This window comes from Pocillopora verrucosa, chromosome 7 (assembly GCF_036669915.1).
Source record: "Pocillopora verrucosa isolate sample1 chromosome 7, ASM3666991v2, whole genome shotgun sequence".
NCBI classification, from domain to species: domain Eukaryota; kingdom Metazoa; phylum Cnidaria; class Anthozoa; order Scleractinia; family Pocilloporidae; genus Pocillopora; species Pocillopora verrucosa.
In genome coordinates this window covers 22,467,377-22,487,691 of record NC_089318.1, presented here as the reverse complement: position 1 = coordinate 22,487,691, position 20,315 = coordinate 22,467,377, and the positions used below count along the sequence as shown (strand labels likewise).

Genomic DNA, 20,315 nt, shown 5'->3' with positions numbered 1-20,315 from the left:
CGCAGCGCTCCTGCTGCGTGGACTCTGCTTGGATAATTCTGTACAGAGCTACGTGCCTTGTATATAAGTCCTTTCCCCCTTCCACCCCCCCCCCCCCTCCTCCTTCGAGTGGAAATTTTAAAATCAGAGGGCGTTTGGACGTTATGAGTCAGAATGATAGTTCATAATTTTCTCTGGAGATGTTGCTCAGATACCCTACAGGTACTTGTAAAAATCACGGCCACCTATTTTTAAAGGCATTCTTCTGCAGAAATATCGTGAGTTAGTTCGTCACTTCAAAAAAAAATAGCCGCATAAAGCTTTGCATAAGAGCAATTCAAAACGTACATGATTGAATGGGAAAATGCAAGAGATTATAGTCTCTTGGCACGTGCTTTTTTGTGTGTTGCGAGAACCTAATGTTGGGTCGAACGAAAGTCTCGGTGATCAGTAGTGAAAGTTCTCAAACACATAGCAAGTATTAAAGTATTCTTATTCCTCACTCTTTGTGTCTTGTTGGAGATGTGTTCGCAGAAAATGTAAAATCTTTGGCCAGCAGTCTTCTTGTGCTCTGGCATGTGCAACAGTCTCCCCTCCCCAAGCTACGTAAGGGTAACCACACCATTCTTTTATGGATTTGCTGAAAGAAAAATCACAAAGAGGAGAGTAGGGTGGTTCGATGAGATGTCCCGCTTGGGGATAACGCAAGTTAGTGCACAAATGTTCTTTTCCATTCTCCTTCAAGCGATCAATAATGAACTTTACTGTAAAATCGGTGGGGATGTACAAGTCAGCAGTTCCAGAAACCAGCATGACAGGGCAATTGATGTTCTCAACTGGTGTAATAGCTGAGTACTTGGAAACTGTTGTTGGATTCATGTAATCAATGCCAGTTGGTAGGGCGAAACGCCAGATGCTGCCCTTTTCTGAAGACATCACCTTGCTCTCATCAGGGGGTATGATGTCTGAGACTTTCCCTTTTAATTGGAAAGGGTGAAGAAAGGCGATTACCAGAGGCGAATTAGCTACAATGGCCTTTATTGGTGCGATCTGATAGCTTGCCATCAACAATGCAATCCATGACCCATAGCATATAGCGTGCATGCCGATACCATGTGGAAGTACTTTAGGGTGGCCTATAAGCCAGTTGGCAGCCTCTTTAAAATAATCCAAGTTTATTGAAGATGGAGACGATGGTTGATCTTCATAGCCCAAGTAGGCCAAAGCAAGAGTAGCGAATCCATGAGATGCCAAAAGTGAAGCCTTAAATTCCACCAATCCGCATGCTGCACCAAACAGATCTATGACTCCTGTCAAGATAACATTGACTGACTGAGTGCAAGATATGACTACGTACGATTAAGATATTGCTTTGATTCAGTAACAATCGTTTATAAAATAACACGTCAAAGGCGGCTTTAACTATACAACATGTGAATAACCTTACACATTTTTGGACCACTCAAAATGGCGGACATATGATGAAAAATTCCTTCGCTAGTTTCCGCGTAACACATCTAAGGGCTGCTGTTTCTGTCTACCTGCCAGGAATCAGACGTGAGCAAACGCTCGACGCGTGTCTTAGAAAGAAATGGAGAGGCTCAGTACAGTCCTCAATCTTTTTGTGGATCGCTCATTTTTGTTAAGGAATGCATTTTAAAATGATTGTCCGATCACTGCACGACTCTCTAGAGCTTACAATGACGAGGAAGTTAGACATATATATTCTTGCTGGAAAATATTGGAACCAGGTTTTTTGGCTAAAAATTAAACTGATACCTTTGTTCATCGGAAATTACTAATTTGGATTCATTCATCATAAAATAGACGACTTGTAATTCTGTTTTGCAGGCAGTTTTTCACATTATCGATCAGTTGAGATCAGTTCATCAAAATGATAACGATGCAATCTATCTTTATCTGTTCAATGGTCGGAATGCGCTCCGCCTCGTTTTCTTTGTGGAGCGGTCGTTGCAAGAGGAAAGGAGCGTCCGCCATTTTCTGAATGAATCTTGATAACCATCACAGTTTCCTTAAATATGAATGGTGCATTAACTGCTTTATTCTTCACTAATCATTCTATTCAATTGTAAACGGGCAGTTTGCTGTAATCGGACAGTTAAAGCAATCATATCAGGTCCTCTCAGCTAAATTCACCAGTCACAGCATTGATCGCAATAACCATAGCAACAACTACTTATCCTGAAAAAACAAAAAACTGAGGAATTTCCAAATTGGACAAAAGATTTTTCTTTAGACATGGTCTCTACTACAATTGTGTCATAAATGTATTCGTTTTCTTTTTTTTTCCGGAAATTGCGAACGGTTATGATTAATTGGAAACGGGACTTTGTGTCGTTCAATACTGTTTATCGCGGTCGTTCGATTTTGTTAATCACCAGCGTGATCACAGACCGAAATGGAGTCTACTTGGTCCTATTACCATTATGTTTATAAGTAGTTGTTGCCCGTCTTAGGCACTTCGTCCCACGTACAACCCTTTTAAATATTTATCAATCATTGATCTTGCCTCATCTGACATGGTTTGGCGGCTTGGGGTCAAGCTGCCAAAACCCATTTAAAAAAAATCCTCGTGCTTCAAAAACGAGCCCTTCGTTTGATGTACTTTTCTGAACCTAGAGCCCATGCTGTGCCTTTATTTATTTCCTCGAAAATTCTACCCCTACAAATGTTATATGCTGAAAAAGTATCTTCTATAATGTTTGACGTTTCCTGCATGAATGCTCCGTCTAACATTTGTGATTTCTTCACTAAAGCTAATTCAAAGCACAGGCATGAGACCAGGTTTTCTTCGTCTGGAAATTATTATGTTCAAACTTCAAGACTGAATCTAAATCAAGATTCTTTTTCCAGGTTTGGAGCTAAACTTTGGAACGCAATTCCTAACGAATTTCATCAACTCTCCAAAGGAGCTTTTAAGAAAAATTTTCATGACTTTTTGCTCTCGATAATGGAAGCAGAGGACGATTATGTTGAAGTGCCCATTCTCCTACAAAAAATGGCAAATTCTGCATCCTCGACTCAATGTATATAATTGATAGTTCTGTTAGTAGTAAATTTGATTGTAATATCATTCTGTGAGACTATATATTTTGTAACTTTAGCTTGTTTTTTTTTTTTTTCCAGTAGTTCTTATTTATCCAGATAGTTTATTTAGTTACTTTACAATTATTATATTATCTGTTATGACTGCTGTAACCTTTCCTCTCCGCCTGCCTCGTCTAGCTTTTGCTATTTGCGGGTGGAGATGGCAAAATGATTTGCATGAAATAAAGTATAGTGTGTTCTGTAGTGTGTTCTGTTTAACAGAAGTTCATCCTTTATTCTTCCATACAAAGCTTTGTGCATTTTTCCATGATTTTATAAATTCTTTTTCGCTTTACATCCCTCGCGGATTTCAATGATTTTTTTAATACTTCAGTGACCTGAGAGTGATCCAATGTTTTATGTAATTGGGAAAGATAGGGTAGCAAATGTCCATGTAATATGCTAGGAATGCTCGTCATCTGTATTAAAAGGATTTTATTTAGAGCTCTGATTTCTTTAAATCTATTTTACATCCTTTTCGTTGGGTTGGATGAAGCCCAAGACGTCAATGATAGTGTTAGCAGCCAAATGTCCTCCTCTAGATATGCTGGTTCGCAATGGTGACGAAAACGAGCACACCACGCTCAGGACTCTCGTACTGTTTCCTTTAATTCCTCGCTTCTCTAATTTAGTTAATTTTAGTAACATCCAATTTTGCTTCATTCTTTGCAAGTCTTTGTTAGTCTCTTTCGTCACTCACACTATGATTCTTACCGACTTGTGCTGCTAGAAACTCACTTCAGCTACGGAATTCTGTCTCTACTTCTGCATGTCTACATTCTTTTACTAAGTGACCTCTAGAGTACATGCTTATGTATTCACTATGGTTTGCTGAAAATTAACAACAACAGTTAAACTTAATGGTTATGATGACTGCTTTAACCAAAACAAGAACTATCGTGTGGGTCCAACTAGGCACGTCCACTTGGAAGTTATACAGGACAGCAAGTCAGGAAACTCATTACCAAATCTCAAGCTTACATAGCTTTGGACTTTTAAATTCATATAGTAACTATAATCTAATTATTAACGAATGACCAAATCACTCTGAATCGACGATAGAAAATGAATGATTAAGCTAATGAGATCCATGAAAAAATTACTCAATTCTTATTGGTTAAGATAAACACAGTTTTGGTCGTACGCGATTGTTTTGACCGAACGCACAATGCCACTTGTAGGGTTTCAATAAATTATTTTTGCACTTGATGCCCGCGCTTTGCTCTTGCATACTTTTATAATAAAGTTCGGATATTACGCATGCTGTCATTGGTTGAAAGAGCGTGCTCTTTGAGAGTATAGAGCATAGAGCTGAGCTAAAGCTGTCACGCCATCTGCCAAATTGTACTATGTTCGACTTTCTCCGGGACTTTTCCCTAGTTTTTTTCTTTAATTGAGAGTAAAATTCCGGAACAGGCAAGTCGGCAACCAATGAATCGACGCCAACGCCACGACTTTTTCCAGTAGTCCAGTGGTCAGTGAACTGACTAGTGAACTCCGAGTTGGACGACCCGGGTTCTATTCCTGGCTGGGGCAAAGCGTTGTGCCTTTGAGACTTGCGGGAAGAAAAATGCGAGTTCCGCTTTTAGGCTTGGCTAAATCTATTTATTATGACTTTTCTCGTGCAATTTGGGATAAATAAGCACTTGTAAAATTTTTCAAAGACCACAAATTGCACGAGCTGCTCAAAGTAAATTTTCCCAAAGACCACAAATTGCAGGAGCCACCTCCTACGTGCTTAACAACAAAACAGAACACAGTCAAGGCTTCTCTATTTGTTAAATGATGAGCTATCTCGTATTTTTCCATGTATATTATTACGTAATCACAAGTCTGTGAAAAAATTTACTCGTGCTTATTTATTCCAAATTAAACTCGAAATCATGTGATTACCTATACTAACTAATACTTCATAGCAAAAAAATCTTATCACTGTTACTTCCTAACATAAAATTTTACTCAAGCTAAAAATAAAATACCGCTGGAGGCTACAACACATCGCTGAATGTCGTTTACTCGACTACGTCTCGTATTTCTCCCTACACTTTTTTCGAGCTCTAGCCGCTTCCTGCGTGCTTTACAACAGAGCAGAGCACAATCAAGGCTTCTCTAATGTTAAATGATGAGCTTTCTCTTTTTTACCACTGTTACTTCATAACATAAAATTTTAGTATCGCTTAATGTAAAATACTGCTGGAGGCAACAACACATCGCTGAATGTCGTTTACTCGAACTGGTTTATTACCTCAATGGTAACTCTTGGATTCAATCAAGAGGTCTTTGGATGAAAAGGAAAAAACGTCAGAAGAATGCCAAAGCATCAGAAAGCGTATAAAATTAAATTGTGCGCGAACACCATGTCGAATTACGAAATGAGTCATACTCAGCGTAACAGACTCATTTTGATCATCGATTTTTTCTTATAGTCATTTTTTAAAATTCACTTCATGTTTGATGTTATAACCGAGAATTTTTGTACTGGATTATCGAACAGAAACTGCAATATTAGTTCAAAACCTATGGAACCCTTTTTCAGCGAGAGAGATCTGTAACTTCTTTTTTTGGATTGATTAAAGCCTGAGATTACCGAGAAAATAAAAAAGAAGCCGTCGTAAGGGTTTGAAACAAATGAGATATTCTAAGAGTTTTTGCATTAATGAAAATGGTTGAAACCATTGATAAAACCACATCTCATATCCCTTTATTCTTTCAAGATCACCTTGCAGCATGGAGATATGGGTTGGGGTTTCCAGACAAACGTTTGCCTGACCTGACCTGTTGAAGTAGCAGAACAGTAAACTGAAGAAAAGTATTATTTTCGAAATCATGACCCGTAGCATTACACAGAGGATACCAACCCAAAAAGTGACTCTTGGTAAAGACCTGAACTGTATGTCATCAGGGCACAGAGATCAGGACACATCTGGAAAGCTCAATAGCGGATTCTGATTCTTTTTAAATTCTAATCTCTAAAAACACTATTCTACTCTTGACTAACAGTTCTTTTTAGATAAACGTCAATCTTTCGTTACTCACCAGAAAAAGGTCCATCACCCGGAGGAAGAAAAAGAGTTCCACGGATTCTTCCTTCTCTCACAGGAATTCTCTTCACTCCATTCGCCATGTACCCCTTCTCAAACGTATTGCTAGACAAAGGCTGCAAAGACCTCGATTCCTGCGGATCCGTATGGCCATCAAAACAGTCCAAGACGACTTTGTAAGGTTTAGTGACATCAGATTTTACCAGTCGAATTCCTTTCCTCTGCCCAGGTGATGGTTTCATGCTCCATAAGAGTCCCATAGCTGAGACTCCGCGGTAAGATCCACCAACAGACGGTTGACTACAAACATCAACCTGGCCATGTTTGGTAGCGATGAAGTGAGCGTGTGAATCGAACACCTGCCCGCTATCTCCAACAACTCGTGCCCCGAGTGTAATCTTCTGCAGTGGTTTCAGTCGAAATACGTTAATCTTAGTTATTTTGTCGACGAGTGAGAATTTTGGCCACAAGGTAATCATCTTATTTGAAATTAACGACAAAATTGGCCGAGATGCACCTACTCAGTCGACGACCTATGACGTCAATTATCTCTCTTTCACCATTGTAGACTAATTTATTCCTTTGGCAGCATAATTTATGTCATTAACATTCGTGACAGTAACGCATTGTTCCCGAAAGGTTCGACGATAATTTGACCCGAGATTGAATGGCGACATTCTTTTTGTAGATTGGATCAAAGGAAGCTGACAACTCAAAATATACAGTTTAAATACCACAGTATATTCACCAGTTGTAAGCTCATACATGTCTAACCCAACACGAAAACGTAGATGACTTCTTACAGCATTTAAACAACTAGCAGCCTTCCATCCGCTTCACCATGGAGACAGAGGAAGACAACAAACTCGCCTTCTTAGACACCGCAGTTTTAAGAGAACCTGACGGCCGCCTCACCACCAGCGTATACTGGAAGCCCACGCACACCGATCAATACTTAGCGTATGATTCACCACACCCTCAATCAGTAAAGTGCAGTATTGTTAAGTGCCTTTACGAGCGCGCCAAACGTTTCGTAGCAAAACCCTCCGTCATCTCTGAGGAGAAAAAACATCTGTCATCTGTTCTGGTTTCTAATGGTTATCCTTTTTCCCTCTCGCAGATACTTACCAAGACCGGAAACCGAACAACAGTGCCGAACCCTCCAACGAGCTCAAAGCTACTGCGGTTTTACCTCATGTCAAAGGTCTGTCCGCATAGCTTCGTCGCTGCCTACAACAACAAGGCGTGCGCGCTGTTTTCAAGTTGGAGAAATGTCGGAGAAAAGATCTTTGGGTCGCGGAAAGAAATTGTAATGTGCACTGACATACACACCACTGCTCCCGCTGCTTGGACTCTGCTTGGATAATTCTGTACAGAGGTACCTGCCTTGTATGTAAGTCCTTTCCTTCTTCTAATGGAAATTTTTAAATCAGAGGGCGTTTGGACGTTATGAGCCAGAATGATAGTTTATAATTTTCTTTGGAAATGTTGCCCAGATACCCTACAGGTACTTTTAAAAATCACGGCCGCCTATTTTAAAGGCATTCTTCTGTAGAAATATCGTGAGTTAGTTCGTCACTTCAAACAAAATAGCCGCATAAAGCTTTGCATAAGAGCAATTCAAAACGTGCAGGCATAGTGTTTAGGGACATTGAACCGAAACGATTTAATTAGCTACCGCGTGGGACTGGGCCACCTACATGATTGAATGGGCAAATGCAAGAGATTATAGTCTCTTGGCACGTGCTTTTTTGTGTGTTGCGAGAACCTAATGTTGGGTCGAACGAAAGCCTCGGTGACCTGTAGTTATCTGTGAAAGTTCTCAAACACATAGCAAGCAATAAAGTATTCTTATTTCTCACTTTTTGTGTCTTGTTGGAGATGTGTTCGCAGAAAATGTAAAATCTTTAGCCAGCAGTCTTCTTGTGCTCTGGCATGTGCAACAGTCTCCCCTCCCCAAGCTAGGTACGGGTAACCATACTCTTCTTTAGTAGATTTGCTAAAAAAAATCACAAAGAGGAGAGTAGGGTGGTTCGATGAGATGTCCTGCTTGGGGATAACGCAAGTTTGTGCACAAATGTTCTTTTCCATTCTCCTTCAAGCGATCAATAATGAACTTTACTGTAAAATCGGTGGGGTTGTTCAAGTCATCAGTTCCAGAAACCAGCATGACAGGGCAATTGATGTCCTCAACTGGTGTAATAGCTGAGTATTTGGAGACTGTTGTTGGACTCATGTAATCAATGTCAGTTGGTTGGGCAAAGCGCCAGATGCTGCCCTTTTCTGAAGACACCACTCTGGTCTCATCAAGGGGTATGATGTCTGAGACTTTCCCTTTTAATTGGAAAGGGAGAAGGAAGGCGATTACCAGAGATGAAATAGCTACAATGGCCTTTATTGGTGCGATCTGATAGCTTGCCATTAACAGTGTTATCCATGACCCATAGCATATAGCGTGCCTGCCGATACCAAGTGGAAGCACTTTAGGGCGACTTAGAAGCCAGTTGGTAGCTTCTTCAAAATAATCCAAGTTTATTGAAGATGGAAGCAATGGTTGATTGTCATAGCCCAAGTAGGCCAAAGCAAGAGTAGCGAATCCATGAGATGCCAAAAGTGAAGCCTTAAATTCCACTAATCCGACCGCACCACCAAGCAGATCCATGACTCCTGTAAAGACAACATTGACTGATTGAGTGCAAGATATGTCGAACATGTGCAATGAAGATCGTATAATTAAGATATTGCTTGGATTCAGTAACAATCGTTTATAAAGTAACACGTGAAAGGCGGCTGAAACTATGCAACATGTGAATAACCTTCAACAATTTTTGGACCACTCAAAATGCCAGACATATGATGAAAAATTCCTTCGCGAGTTTCCTCGTAACACATCTAAAAGGGCTGCTGTTGGTCGCTTTGAAACTTGTCAGATTAAAGTTTGTTCCTGTACTACCTGCCAGGAATCAGCCGTTAGCAAACGCTCGACGCGTGTCTTAGAAAGAAATTGAGAGGCTCAGTACAGTCTTCAATCTTTTTGTGGATCGCTCAGTTTTGTTCAGGACTGCATTTTAAAATGATTGTCCGACTCTCTAGAATTTAAAATCATGAGGAAGTTAGACATATATATTAAAGCTGGAAAATATTAGAACCAGGTGTTTTGGCCAAAAATTAAACTGATAGGTATGTTCATCGGAAATTATTTATTTGGATTGATCCACCGAAAAATAGATGACCTGTAATTCTGTTTTGCAGGCAATATATCACATCGTCGATCAGTTGAGATCAATTCATCAAAATGATAACGATGCAATCCATCTGCTTTATCTGTTCAATGATCAGAATGCGCTCCGCCTCATTTTCTTTGTGGAGCAGTCGTTGCAAGAGGAAAGGAGCGTTCCGCCATTTTCTGAATGAATCTTGATAACGATTGCAATTTCCTCAAATATGAATGGTGCATTAGCTGCTTTATTCTTCACTAATCATTCTGTTCAGTTGTAATTGGACAGTTTACTGTAATCGGACAGTTGAAGAAATCATACTAAGTCCACTCAGCTAAATCCACCAATGACGGTAGTGATCACAATAACCATAGCAATCAATTGGAGAAAATTTTTTTACGTTAGACATTGTATCTAACGCAGTTGTTTTTCCTAAATGTTTTTTTTTCGGAAATTGTGAACGTTTATGATTAATTGGTAACAGGACTTTGTGTCGTCCAATTCTGTTAATCGTCAGATTTTGTTAATCACTCGTATGATCACAGACCAAATTGGACTCCACTCGGTCCTATTTCCATTATGTCTAACTGAAGTTCATCCTTTGTTCTTCCATACAAAGCTATGTGCCTTTTTCCATGATTTGATCAAATCTCTTTCACGTTACATCGATTGCAGATTTCGATGTTTTTTTAATACTTCAGTGACCTGAGAGTGATTCCAATGCTCTATGAAAATAGGAAAAATTGGATAGCAAATTTCCATGTTGAAGTTAGACAAGACAGCCAGAGTTCGGAAACTCATCACCAAATCTCAAGCCTACATAGCGTTGGACTTTTAAACTCATATAGTAACTACATTCTAAATATTAACGAATGACCAAATCATACTGAATCGACCACAAAAATGACTGACTAAAATAAGGTACGTGAAAAAAATTACTCAGTTCTGATTGGTTAAGATAAATCCAGTTTTCAGGTAATTCAATGCAGAAGAGGGTTAATTCAGTGCAAAGAAGGAGGGTCGCAAATAGGTTTTTCGGGATCCGGGATTGGGCTTATTTAAAGGTGGGGATCCGGGAATTTAAAGTAAGAGGGGAACGTGATGCGAGATTGATATCATGAACGGGACTCGGAAATCGGCGATTTTGAGGAGCGGGATTCGGAAAATAATCATTTAAACAAACCGAGAACCGGGATGTCCGTTGACTAGAATTTGTGAAGAAATTGATCATCTCAGTCCACGAAAATCACCAAGCGAACAGGTTCTGAAGCATTTGGTAGGTGGTCGGGCTGTTCAGCGACACTCTTGAGTTATTGCGCGGCAATTAAAATTATATCAGAAGCGAAGTTGCCAATTTATCAAAGATCCTCAATGGCCCGAGGGGTAACGAGGCATCTAAGACTGCTGCCTCGGTTGAAATGCTTAACGGCCTCGAAAACCTCCACGGTTTTAGATTACCCAAGAAACTTTGGAAATGCAGCAAAAGATGGCTTAAAGGGGACAACCCGTTGGGTGGTGTACTATTTTACAAATCCAAATTCTTGGTATCCTACACCTGGACGTGCAATGATCCTGCCGGCCATAACAGCAATTCACCCGTTACCACCTCTACAGGTGACAGTACAGAGCATACAGAAGATGAGGGACTGGGTGCAAACATCAGCGCTCTGTCAAACAGGATGGCAATAGCTGAAATTCCCCGTTTGTACCTCTATCATAAAAAAATTTAGCCTTACATTTTAGCCTGACTTCGAGGAGCAGCAAGAAAACAACGGGAAACAAGAAGAAAAGGAAGATGGACTATTAGTATACGATTCCCCGTGTGATGATGGTGACAACCCATCTTTGGAACAAGAGACTGATTTTCACCTGGGAAGGTTAAAATCAGCTTCGTAAGAAGTATTCACTTCAACAGAAGTGTAATGGCTGCCACACCTTTGCCACCGGACATTAATTCGCTATCACTTTGATTTGTTACGGTATTTTCTCCACCGTCAGAAAGATACAACTCGTACCAACTCAACTACTTTATTAACTGACGTAATAACCTTACTACGGAGCGGTACCAATAACTAGCACAATAACTATTCACTTATCTTAGAGCCCTCTATAAAACTATAATCTCAGTGCACTACTGCACAACTCACAGTTCTCTTCGAAGATCCTTGAAACTTATTGATATCCACACAACTCTTGTCCAACGTAGCCTTCCACACGGCTGACAATTCCAATAACAATAAAGAATCCCAACGATTCACGCTCTCTGGCTCTGTACTAACACTAGCTTTACTCTCAAAAAAAGGCCAACTTTAACAAATCGCGACTCCTTATAAATGTTTTATAAAATGTTCTAGAACATTCCAGAGATCTGTAATACAACTATTTTTAGTAACATTACATTGCTATTTCATGATAGGAAATTATGCTGACTAAGGGTTCTAGAAAGTTCCATTAAGAGTTCTCAATGAGCCAGTATGACTAAGCGTTCTAGAAACCATAACAATGACGTTACTGTTTGTCCGTTAGGGACGTGATCTTTTAAGTTCCACCCAGAACGGCATTTTAGTTGGTTGTCTTGCTTTGAGCTTATGATAAAACGTGTTATCGGAAGAGCGTCTTTTTGCCCACCTTATCTTGAAGTTTGTTTTGGTTAAACTCTTACAAGCGGGACTGTTATGTAGGCGCCTTTGTTTCTTTTTTTGTGCTCGTATAAATATCTAGTATTTTGGTAGTTTCGCCTAGTTTTTACAAACGTTTCCTTATCGCTCGTTTTCGCAACCTTGTAACACGTGGCTTACGTTGTTCACGCTTTCTTTTGAACGCTACACGTTTTTCCCACTTGTTCGTTTTCAAGCGGTTCTCTTTTTATCATTTTTAGAATTTAGCTCATCTTTTTCCTTATAATTTTCATATTTCAGTTTACGATAAGTACTTGGTTACCTCGACTACGTTAAATACAACGATTCATGGCTTGTGCGCAAAATATATCCTCGCTTCATAGTGCGTCTTCATTTGCGAAACTCATAGTGGTCGTCGAAAATTTGCTTTGCTTGTGTCGGCCGCTACAAGCAGAATTGTGTTCAATTGAGTTTTCTTTATCTCCCTTGTTATGAAACTATGGGATTGCCGTCATCTTTTTTGTTTCATGCAGTAATTGAAATTGTCACTCGTTTCTCGATCGAAGTTTAACGGAAGGAAGTCGTTACCGTGTCTGGCGTACGTTATTCGCGCAAAACTTCTAAAATGAACGATATCATTATTTTGATGAAAAGAAATGAAGGTACGTCTTACGGTGACCACCGACTTAAACGGATCAATGCTGGTTGAGGAGATCATCACCTACCGAAAAGGTCCTCCCAAGTTTAGGAAATGGACTTAGACAAAATTGTATGATCGGAATCGGGATTGGCCAGTATAAACCGTCGCGATTACAGTATTGTGAAAAAATTTTAGTCGGGATTGCGGGATTGCAGGATTGAAGAACGCTATTGGATACCCTGAAGGAGTAACAAACCCGACTGAACAATTCCTTGAACTGTTCAGCTGGACTTTTTTTGCGCCTTAAAGGTGTGAAAATATATTTGTATATTATTGTATTGATCGAACGCAGTTGTTTTGACCGAACGCATAATGTCACTTGCAGGGTTTGAATAACTTATTTTTGCACTTGATGCGCACGCTTTGCTTTTGCATAAATATGATGAGCTATCTGGTATTTTCTCATGTATATTATTAACACGAAATCACATCATTTTTTGCACGAGCCGCTCAAAGTAAATTTTCTCAAAGACCACAAATTGCACGCGCCGCTTCCTGCGTGCTTTACAACAGAACAGAGCACAGTCAAGGCTTCTCTATTTGTTAAATAATGAGCTATCTCGTATTTTTCATGTATATTATTATTGCGTAATCATATGATTTTTCTCGGAATAGATAAGCTCGTGCAAAGTTTTCAGAGACCACAAATTGCACAAACCCATAGGGCGAGTGCAAAGTTTGTCAGTCTTTGAAAAAATTTACTCGTGCTTATTTATTTCAAATTACACTTCAAATCATGTCATTAACTATACTAACTAAATACCTCATAACAAAAAATTTGACCAATGTTACTTCATGACATAAAATTAACTTAGGCTTAAAATAAAATGCTGCTGGAGGCTACGACACATCTAAACAATAAACTCTATTGATATTGGAGATTATTATTCTTTCATGTCTTTTACTCCAGCAGGTGTATTGTTTTTTTTTAACCTCAATAGTAACTTTTGCATTAAAATAATAGGTTTTTGGATAAAAATAATTTCGGATGCCAGATGTTGACTCTCCTTTCCAGAAGAATGCTAAAGCATCAGACAGCGTATAAAATTAAATGGTGTGCAAACACAATGCCGAATTGCGAAATAAGCCATACTCAGTGCAAGGGACTCAATTTGATAATCAATTTTTCCTTACCATTATTATTTTTATTTAACTTCATGTTAACTGTTATTAACGAGTATTTTAGTATTTTTGGCCGAGATGCACCTACTGAGTCAACGACCGATGACGTCAATTATCTCTCTTTCACCGTTGTAGAGGCAGCATTTTGGGTCCTGTTACAATATGTACGCGATTACATGCGCCATCAATGTCTAACTAGACTGAGATCAAGTTACATCTGTATTGTCTTACAACGCTGTATGCTACTGAATGGTTGATAAAAACGGATCTTGAAACATGGTGGCAGCGGTGGGATAACGAATCCTCCGCCTACCACTTACGGAGTCGAAAACAGTTGAAATCATCTTGGTGTAGTAATGTCCGACTCAGAAACGGCGCCTGAAGCGCCACCACCTGGCTCTTCGCAACAGACCCTAACACAACTGGGAGTTGTGCAACACCCGCCTTTTGGCGCGATGGCCGGGATAATGCCTCCTGGAAAACTAGTTACGACTGGGAATGTGGCGGACAACTGGAAAGTATGGAAACAAATGTGGGGTAACTACATGGTCATTGCTCAACTCGAGCTGAAACCGCCGGCGTACAAAGTCGCATTGTTTCTCCACTGTATCGGTGTTGATGCGTGAAAGATTTTTAACGGCTTCCAATTCGACACTCCAGACGATAGACATGATCTGGCAAAGATAATACAAAAGTTCGACGAATTCACCATCGGCGAACTGAACGAAACCTTTGAAAGGTACACTTTCAACTCCAGAACTCAACAGGAAAACGAAAGCATTGATGCTTATGTCACCGCCCTTCGCACACTAGCGAAAACATGCAATTTTTGTGACTGCATGCGTGATTCGATCATTCGCGACAGGATCGTCCTGGGCATTCAAGATCACCGCACTCGCAAACGGCTTCTACAAGAACGGAGTCTCACCCTGGCGAAGTGTATCGATCTTTGCAAGAGTTCTGAGGCAACAAATTTGCAATTGAAAACGATCTCGGGCGCCCAGAACGAAGATGTTCACGCTGTGCAAGATAAACACCCGCCTTCCAGCCGCCGTGATGACAAGTCTAGGAAAAGCCGCGCGGGGAAGACGAAGACCTGTAAATTTTGTGGCAAAGCACATCCTTTCAAAAAAGGAAAGTGTCCAGCGTGGGGCGCGAAATGTACGAAGTGCGGTGGCAGAAATCACTTCGCAACAATCTGCACTACTCCGACCAGAAAAGTGTACAACTTGAGAGATGAATCCTCCGATGACAGCGACATGGAGTACATTACAAGCATTGTTGCACGACCGGACATGATACACGCTGTTACACAAGAACATGATTACCCAAGAGTAATCTACATTGAGATGCTTGTGGGCAAAGCAGAAGTGAAATTTCAAGTAGACAGCGGCGCCTCGGTGAATGTCATTTCCGCCGATCTTGTGGCTGATAAGAAGCTTGAGCCCACCACAAAGACACTACAAATGTGGAACGACACAACATTAAAGCCACTGGGTTCCTGTCGATTAATTCTCCACAATCCAAAGAATAAGAAGAAGTTCTCGGTGGAATTCCTTGTCGTTGATAGACAACTGACCCCACTCATTGGAGCAAAGGCAGCTCAACAGATGGGCCTAATTACTGTCAACACTCAAAACTTCACGATCGCAAAACCACCTGAACGATCAAGGGCAAAGGTTAAGAGCGTGCAGACGGCTGACGAAATAGTGGCGGCCTACCCAGAGGTGTTCCAAAGAGAGCTAGGAGCACTACCAGGAACAGTTCACCTTGAAGTCGAACAAGGCGCAACTCCCGTCGTCGCACCTCCACGCCGTGTCCCAACGTCACTCAAAGAGAAACTGAGGAAAGAACTGGATCGACTACAGCAATTGGAGGTCATAGCTCCAATCGATGAACCCACTCCATGGGTTAGCAGTCTTGCCGTGGCTGTGAAGAAATCTGGAGCGCTGAGAATCTGTATCGACCCCAGGTCACTTAACACCGCCCTGAAGAGAGAAAGATATCAACTTCCTGTTCTTGAGGACATACTCCCGGAGCTCTCAAAAGCAAAAGTATTCTCGACAGTTAACCTCAAGTCGGGATACTGGCACTGTGTCCTTGCCCCTGAGTCCAGCGTACTCACGACCTTCGCAACACCCTACGGAAGGTACAGATGGATTCGTTTGCCCTTTGGTCTCTCCGCCTCGTCCGAGATTTTCCAGAAGCACTTAACTCACGCACTGGAAAGCTTACCTGGTATTCTGTGCATCGCGGACGACATCCTCATTTATGGCACTGGAGAGACCGACGAAGAAGCCACTGCAAACCACGACAGGAGTCTCCAAGATCTCCTACAAAGGTGCACGAACCGCGGCATTGTCCTTAACCCAGACAAGATGAAGCTCAGGATGAGCGAAGTAAATTTCATGGGGCATCTCCTGACGAACAAGGGACTGAAGCCTGATCCTGCCAAAGTAGAGGCGATCACAAAATTGCCGAAACCACAAGATGTGGAGGGCGTTCAGCGCCTCAACGGATTTGTCAATTATCTAGCCAAGTTCCTTCCGAAACTGTCTGAAGTCATGGAACCGATTCGTCGCCTGACTCGGAAGGACGCTCCATGGAACTGGTCTTCGGAACAAGACCGGGCGTTTGAAAACGTGCAGAGGCTAGAAACAGAAGCGCCTGTTCTACGTTACTACGACCCTTCCCTAGACCTCACCATACAGTGTGATGCGAGCCAGAGTGGCCTCGGTGCAGCATTACTTCAGAACGGCAAGCCTATAGAGTACGCAAGTCGCTCCCTTACCGACACAGAAACCCGGTATGCTCAAATAGAGAAAGAGATGCTGGCGATTGTCTTCTCTCTTGAGCGTTTCAACCAGTATACATTTGGTCGACATGTACACATCGAAAGTGATCACGAGCCACACCCTGAAGGGGTGACTGTTCCGGAACAATGTCGGAGGTCAGAGCGAGTCAGGAGGAGCCCAGCATACCTCAAGGACTATATCCGTGACTAGACTCGTGACTTTAAATCCTTCTTCGCGGTTATCATAGGGTTCAGTGTTCTCGTTTACCAATTCTCTCATGTCGAACTCACCAGCTGATAGATTTTGTCATATGGCATTGATTCTGAACTGAACTAACATTGACACTTTTATTGGTTAATTTTCTTTTTTTTTTTTCTTTCTTTCTTTTTCTCTTTTTTCCAAGCTTTTCTTCACAAAAAAAAAAAAAAAAAAAGGGGAGGATGTTACAATATGTACGTGATTACATGCGCCATCAATGTCTAACTAGACTGAGATCAAGTTACATCTGTATTGTCTTACAACGCTGTATGCTACTGAATGGTTGATAAAAACGGATCTTGAAACAGGTCCCTTGCTATTTAATGTGTACATTAACAGCCTGCCAAATGCTGTAAAAGAGACCCGGATGATTTTGTATGCAGATGATGCTGTTCTCTTTTGTGACGCATCAACACGTCAAGAACTTCAAATTGTTCTGAAACGTGAATTCACTGAAATCAGTAACTGGTACACTGATAACAGGTTGACTATAAATGTCAAGAAGACCAAATTTATGCTGGCAGGTAGTAAAATGATGCTATCCTTATTTGAAGACTTTGAGTTGTAACCAAATGGTACACAAATCGATCGCGTGCAGTCATTCAAATATCTGGGAGTAACAACAGATGCAAAATGGAGCTGGAAGCCACATATCAGCAATTTTCTCAAGAAACTAGGTCATCGTCTTTCTTTGTTTAATCGCATATTTCATATGTTAGACAATAGAACTCGCAAAGCCTTCTACAATGGGCTAGTGCTGCCACACTTAGACTATGCCGACACAGTGTGGGGAGATGAACCCGGTCTAAAGTCAGAAATGGAAAAATTGCAAAGTTTTCAGAACAAATTTGCGAAGAAAATTAAATTAGGCAAGATGTCTTCTTCAGAAGCTCTGAAGTGTCTGAATTGGCTCCCTCTGGCTGGAAGACGTCTATTTCATCGTTGTACCACCGTAGAAAATGCAATCAAAGGAGACATTCCGCAACATTTTGAAAGTTTAAAATCGACATTGAGAAGTTCGCATGGCTACAACACTAGAAATGGCTACTTACCTAGACTGCCTAAACTTAAAACGGAATTCGGAAAGAGGGTGTCCTACTTCCGTTTTACAAATGACTGGATGTCCCTCCCAGTATTTTTAAGAAGGCCAATGCCATGCACAATTTTTAAGGAAAACCTTACAAGATTCTTAATGGATAAATATTTTAAATGATGGATAAAAATTTTTAGATATACGCCATATATTTTATATTTTAGAGCTGTGACATTTGTTTTTCTTATTTTAGCTTTTAATACTTCTTATTTTTTACGGAGGACCTCCCTGAAAACCACGTATTTACGTGACGGGCGCTTCTTCCTTAAAGATTGTTTATTATTATTATTATTATTATTATTATTAGACTAATTTATTCCTTTGGCAGCATAAGTCATTAACATTTGTGGCAGTGACGCATTTTCCCGAAAGGTTGGACAATAACTTGACCCGAGATTGAATGGCGACATTATTTTCGTAGGTAGGATCAAAAGAAGCGGACAATTCAAAAGTGACTGATAAACAGAGGCAACTAAGAGAGACAACTTAAGACAAAAAATTCTAGGTTCAAACACATGCCATATCATGAGGTCATGAAGAGAAAAAGCCCCGGAAAAAGTTCGCAGCATTCATTCTACAGAGGCGCTATCATTTCTGTCATCAATGTAGAGAATTACATTAACACTTGCAGTCGGTAGGTGTGTATGCGGTTACTTAAACCTGTTGAGAATGGATCCGAAAGTATCATATCCTTTATAGTAGAAATGCGTCGCAGGCACTCTGTAACCATCTCTGAAATGAAATTCATATGTTCCATCCACATTAAACGTTAATTTGTCACTTTGTACTGTGAAATGTTACTCATTGGAAACTTCATATTTTGATCTTGATGTTAAAATTTGGTTTCCTTTTTATTATCATGTCCCATTTCATAATTAAAAAAGTATACAGGTACAAATCCTAACGTTGCTGCTTGTTTAACACAATCCACGCATGAGTTATTTTCAGCATCATTATCATTTGTTGGTGTAGCTAAATTGATTATTATTTTATTGAACATATTTAAATCAGCGGGCATGTGTTGCAGCTCTGTTCTACTTCTGCTGTGATCACTAAACAAATAATTATTATTTATTATTATTAGTTGTATAGCCCTATTTACATGTACAGATACAGAACAAATAAGTTGATGTTCTTGAAACTGTCTCAGAACTACTGGTGGCTGATATGTTAACAGATGAATGATCAATAGATCCATACCAGTCTTAAGTTTATACATGTTTAACCCAACACGAGATGAATAGCACCCTTTTGCGCTATCCAAATGCAGTTTAATTTCATAGGTTTTTTATTGAACTGATGAGTCTTGATTAATGAATTTAACCCCTGTAATGTCATGTTCGTCACTAAACTGTCCACTTTTGTTCAAGATGTATACAAATGTGTTTTTCAAATCTGTTCTACGATCTACTACCAACAGACTGATCCATTATATCATGAACACACTTCTGATAATTAGTGGTTATTAGTGTCTTATTATCGCTGATAGTTGTATTGACAAAATTAGCATAAGCAGCATATCTGCTTTCATGTGATTGTGCCTGTTTGGCATTAATTATACTTCTGTTGTTCATTTTCAAATTACCAGTCATTACTCTTGTGCCATCGGTTTTCAAATAATTGCTCGCTTTTGTGTCAACATGCCTTTCATTGCTTCCAACTGTGGCACATGTTGGGTCTGCTACATTAATCACCTTATTACCTTTCATATCAAGACCTTTTGATACACTCAAAGTAAATGTTTTACTGTCAACGTATTTCTTATTAACCACATCTTTATCACTAGTGTCACTACTATCATATCTGGTATTAATAACCTTCTTTTTCATGTTTGGGGTAAAAGATTGTCCATATCTATTTTCTTAGTACTTCGTAGTACTTGAGATGCTGTACCACTGAGCTCCGAGCAGACTTGTGGCAAGCTAGCTAGGCCATTTAACTAAATCCGTGGTGACGAACTCCCTGCATTCTGCTTCTTCGAAAGTCAAGTGTATTACAAATAAGTTGTTATTACGTAAAACAAAAATTCATCCGCAAAATAATATGCATTTTAAACTGAGTGGGAGAACTGAACGGGAAAATGGTCGGTTCGAGCTCATGACGTTTTCTTCTTTTAGCTCGCTGGGGCTTTACGGCTTTGTGTGGCCCTGGTTGCGCCAACAGGTATGGCCCTCATACGGGGATTTTTGCCTGATATATTACAACATAAAGTACGTGGAGGGCAGTGCAGGTCATGTAAAAAGTTTTATTTGTTTGAGATTATCTCTATTAAAAGTGAGGCTAAGTGAAAGCTAGGAAGGATTTCTGTTCTTATCAGACAGCCGATATATTGATAGAAAACAACAACGACAACAACAATAACGATAACAACCAGCTGCATGTA

At 40.2% G+C, this 20,315-nt stretch overlaps 2 pseudogenes; both read right to left on the bottom strand.

Annotated features, from left to right (window-relative positions):
• Positions 1 to 426: 426 nt before the first annotated feature.
• Positions 427 to 6,607, bottom strand: LOC131769981 (bile acid-CoA:amino acid N-acyltransferase pseudogene; annotated as a pseudogene).
• Positions 6,608 to 7,979: 1,372 nt separating this feature from the next.
• Positions 7,980 to 8,841, bottom strand: LOC136282614 (bile acid-CoA:amino acid N-acyltransferase-like; annotated as a pseudogene).
• Between the last annotated feature and the right edge of the window lie 11,474 nt (positions 8,842 to 20,315).